Below are 5,441 nucleotides of genomic sequence, written 5' to 3' on the forward strand. Positions count from 1 at the left end.
CTTCTAGCCTGGTGGAGGGATTGAGGAAGCAACGTTCACAATTTACACACTTTTATTACAAAAATAAACTATAATTACACTCAAAACATTGCTTCACATAATATATACAAGTTAATTACACATGAAAAGATCACAGGAAGCATTTAATACGACAATTCAATTAATTAAAGTGGCACATTGCCGTTTGTAATTCTATATCTGTGAAGCGGACCAAGAGAAAAAAATATATATATCAAGAAAATTGACGCAAAACCCACATAATCAGATTGTTCACTTTACATTTGTCAATACAATTTCGAATTAGGCTTCGTTATTCATAGGATACGTGGGATGCCCCACAATAAACTTACACTATAGCAGGTTAATTAAGAATCAAGGTAACGACTCGGGACTGGCTGTGTGGGAGGAGACGACGTCCTTACCTTTTTCTTTTCTCTTCGGTACCTGGGAAGCGAATGCAAACTGTGCGTGACGTTGTGGCAGGATCACAAGCTAGAAAAAAACCAGTGCAAAATTCCCCCCCACATTAACCTAAACGATCTACCTGCCAAAATCCACCCTCAGTCACACTTTCTTTTTTACACAACAAAGACACACAGGACAATTGACCTACACTTATACAAAAACAAAACAAAAACAAAAACAACACAAAACACACGTACTTACCAACACTCCAGATACTCCGGGCTATCCTGTGCTGTCCATTGGTTGAGGTCACAGAAATACCAACAACAACACAAAAAATCACTTATAACAACAAAACACAACAAAAGACCACTGCACAAACAACACAACAGCACAGGCACAACACCTCAAAGCAAAAAAAAAAAAAAAACACTAACTTAACAGCAACTATACAACAAAACAAAACACAAAATACAACTAATTTCCAATCCTTCAAATAACTGCTTCCGACACCACTAACTCTCACCAGCTCTCACCAAAGACTGACTCAAAAACACTCAAAACACAGAACTCTAACAATCAACAGGACCAGCAGACAGCCCAGAACCTACCAACAACCAATTCAGCCATTAACCATACATACAGCAATTACACTCTCTCTCTCTCTCTCTCACACACACACACACACAGACGTTGTCAAATGGAACTTCATAACTCCTCCATAACGTTGCCCTCGGGCACAACTTTTGTGACGTCATGGCGTAATAATCCTTGCCGCTTGACGCTTTACTCTATTGTGTCTCATCTTTATGCGTTACTTACGAGACATGGTCATTCTTATTAAGGTAGATGACGAACTCTTGTTTGACATTATGCACTATAACTTAAGTAAACTCGAGGGATTCCCCTGTAGACGAAGGTTTTCGCTAGGCGTGCTTCCTTTGCTTTTATTTTCTATACATTACTATTTTGTTTCAGATTTTTATAAGAAATATAAAGTTTATAGCAGGTTATTTCGCTTTCATCCCCCACTCAGTTTTGTAATGATTAGTTACATTTCTCACATAGCCATGACACAAGTAATATAGTCACTTGCACTTGTCATTGAGTCTTCTTCTTACTCAAGTTAACCTGGGGCATTAGTCCCTTTTCACTACATCCTCCGCAACAGAAAAATTCTGGCCGCAAGGCTGAGCATTCAGAAGGATCAGACGGTGGGAGGGAAACTCCAATGACTATGGCCGACTTGACTCCAATGCAACGAGCACTCACCGTTGGAGAAACGTTGGAACAAATACATCATACACATTTCAAAATACACCTACAAGTAGGTGATCACCTGTCAATGGTACAATCTTACATTACAACACAAGGCTGATCAGCTGACACGTGAACACTTACTCTAGTTACCCTTAAATATGTACAACTACGCCGTTTTCTATTGTCCATCTGACATGAACTCTCCTTACATGGTCCCTCCTGAGATTCATACGTACCTGCCATTTTCTAACTTACACATACTCCTTTCTACCCACTCTTTCATCCGTTTTCTTTGCATCACTGGCGCCCACCGTTTAGGGTGTACGAACTGCACTTCCTCTTGGTCAACTCGTCCTGAAGTCGACTGCCTGAAGATACAATACTCATGTCTCTTACGCCTGTATCATCTGCACCCTGTCCACCCTGAGCCTTTTACACGTACTCGTTTTCCCTGGACGTAACTCACTCTTCTTCGATGCCATCCCATTGTACAGCACCTTACAGATCATCAGAATAGACCTTCGTAATCTTACCAAGGGGCAATATAATCTTCTTACACTGTTCGATTTTAATACGCACGACGTCTCCTGGGTGAAGATCAGTCCTTTTCCCGGGCCAAGAGTCGTGTCTGGAGTGTAGGGCGGAAAGATACTCTCTTCCAATGTTCATGAAATGCGTTCAGAATGTCTGTCAACCAGAGATAACGGTCTCTGACTTGCGGAGGTAACATCTAGGTTCAGGTCTTCTGGAGTGAGTAAAGGGACCATAAGATTGATAAGGAGACCTTGTAACATGTGGGAGGGTTTGAGGACTTGATCCTCTCGCCCATCCCCAATGTACATGAATGGTCGTTTATTGACCATGGCTTTGGCCTCCTTCACTAACGTCCAGGCGTGGTGCTCCGGGAAGGACTTCTTCTGGAAGGCTACCTTGAGCGAGCATTTCACTACTCCTACCAGCCTCTTGAAGAAGCCTCCCTTCCATGGTACTCGGGGTGTCTGGAAACGCCACTGAATGCCAGTCCTCCTCAGGAACTCCTGGATGTGGTCCTCTTCATACAATCCATGCAGTAATATCTGGTGGTTGTCCGAAACGATAAGTGAAGGGGTGCCATGGGTCACGCTGAATCATCGCAGACCCAAGATGAAGGTTACGGCTTCCAGATTGCCGCAAAACTCCAGGTATACTGCCCTGGAGGTCATACAGTCGATGAGCTGGATGTGGCCTGCTCCCTCTGTGGTTTGAATAGGTCCCATGTGGTCCACTCTGATGTATTTGAATGGGCGACTCAGGTTTGCTCTTTCTTAGGGTAGCGGAGGCGGTGGTGGCTGCATCAGTAGGGGCTTGAAGGCAATTACACAGGCTCTACACTGTCCCACAACTTTTTTCACTTTGACTCTCAGTTCGGGCGACCAACAGCCCTGACGGAAAATTCCCATGAACTCATGGACACTGCAATGCAATGTTACTAACATTAAGAAAGGAGACTTTAATTTCATAACTCTCAACAAAACAGGAAACTCTACTCTCCGTTCCATGATTTCCCAGGTCTCACTGGGTTCTACCATAGCGACTTCTCCTCATCTCATGGAGAGCCATGACAACAGTCATAGTCATGGGCTCTGACGCACAGACGTCTTCTGACAGTTTTGGTTCTCCAACACAATGCAGAGAGGTGGGCCACTCAGCAACAACTGGTTCTGTTTCATTTCTCTCCAGGTGGCTCCTCTCGACAGGATATCAGCTGGGTTCTGATGGGTTGGTTCCTACTTCAAGTCCATGCTGTTATTCTGTAAGGTAAATGGAATCTCCCCCACCCGATTGTTGGTAAGTACATTCTTATCCCTACTGCTATTCACCCAAGCAATCACCACTCAGCTATCTGTCCACAACGTGGCAGTGGACGGATTTATCAATGAATTCAGATGATTAGCTATTGTATATTTTAAAAACAATGCTAGCAATTCCAACTTGGGGATTGTTAATTTTAAAATCTTTCGGGGGATAATTCGCCTTTTGCTCGTAAGATGAGCGGTCTTTCTGATCCCTTGCCTCCCATACGCAACAGCCCCGTAGGCCTTACTTAGAGCATCAGAAAATACGTGGAACTCAGAACCTTTCGAGCCTACAGATCCTCAATCGCCAGTTCACTTACTAACTTGAACTCCTGTAGCAATTTACTGCCTTCTTGGGCCTTGAAATTATCTAGCACATCATCCCATCCTACACCATCTTCCCAGAGTTGTTGTAGAAACAACTTTCCACTCACAAATAGAGGACTTACCAAGCCTAAGAGGTCGAAATTCGACACTAGAATTGAGAGTATCCTGCGTTTCATAGGTACCCACCCTCTTCATCTCTTGAATCCCCGACCAGCCTTAACATGGATCTTATCCTCATCCCTGTTCCATTCCATCCCCTGCACACTCACACACAGGTTCATCTCAATTCATTCTCTCGTCCAATTCTTGAACATTACTGGCCCAGCCATTCAAGGACATTTTGGCTTGTACTAAGAGTTCTCTCGCACAGTTGTGTTCCTGCATCAGCGAATGCATTTTATTGAAAGTTTGGATATAATTATCTACATACATGTGACTAAGCAAGTCCAGCCTTCCTTCTGCAAATGAGTCTGAAGGACTTGTTGCAGGAGGAAGAGGCTCACAGTGATGCCGAATACCACAACCCGAAAGGTAGATTACGAAATCTAGTTTACATTATGTGCTACAGCTCAAGTTAACTCGAGGGATTCCCCTGAAGGCAAAGCTTTTCGCTAAGCGCGTTTCCTTTGTTTTTATCTTATACATGGTTAATTTTGCTTCATAACTTTATAAAAAATATAAATTTTAAGGCGGTTTTATTCACTTTCCTCCTCCATAGTTTCGTACAGATTCGCTACGTTTCTCACATATCCATGACAGAAGTCACGTAGTCACCTGCACTCTTCAGTGATTCTTCTTACTCAGGTTAACCTGACGTTGCATCAGGTTGTCGCTAAAATGGGGATCTGTCCATTTTCACGATGCTAACAATGCGTTTGTTGTTAAAACCAAAAAATGATGGTATACTATAGACAGTATCCTATGAGCATATTAAATACTTCAGGTAATTCTCAGTAACATGCTTAAATGACGAGACTGGTTGACATACTATATAGTATCATACCTATAGGTCTAGGTACTGTTTATTTTTATCATGTGGCATAAGCAATATCAATGATAATCTGATGTACAATCCCACGATAATATGCTGAACAGTATATGAGAGAGGTGGAAGTAAGAAAGCGAATCTACTACTACGACGACATACCTATATCTTACTTTTAATAAGAGAAATAAAGGAGACTTTAATTTCATAACTCTCAAAAAACAAACAGGAAACCTCTACTCTCCGTTCCATGATTTCCCAGGTCTCACTGGGTTCTACCATAGCGACTTCTTCCCTCATCTCATGGAGAGCCATGACAACAGTCCTAGTCATGGGCTCTGACGCACAGACGTCTTCTGACAGTTTTGGTTCTCCAACACAATGCAGAGAGGTGGGCCACTCAGCAAACACTGGTTCTGTTTCATTTCTCTCCAGTGGCTCCTCTCGACAGGATATCAGCTGGGTCTGATGGGTTGTTCCTACTTCAAGTCCATGCTGTTATTCTGTAAGGTAAATGAAATCTCCCCCACCCGATTGTTGTAATACATTCTTATCCCTACTGCTATTCACCCAAGCAATCACCACTCAGCTATCTGTCCACAACGTGGCAGTGGACGGATTTATCAATG

The sequence above is a fragment of the Macrobrachium nipponense genome, chromosome 39, assembly GCF_015104395.2.
Source record: "Macrobrachium nipponense isolate FS-2020 chromosome 39, ASM1510439v2, whole genome shotgun sequence".
Classification (NCBI taxonomy): Eukaryota; Metazoa; Arthropoda; class Malacostraca; order Decapoda; family Palaemonidae; genus Macrobrachium; species Macrobrachium nipponense.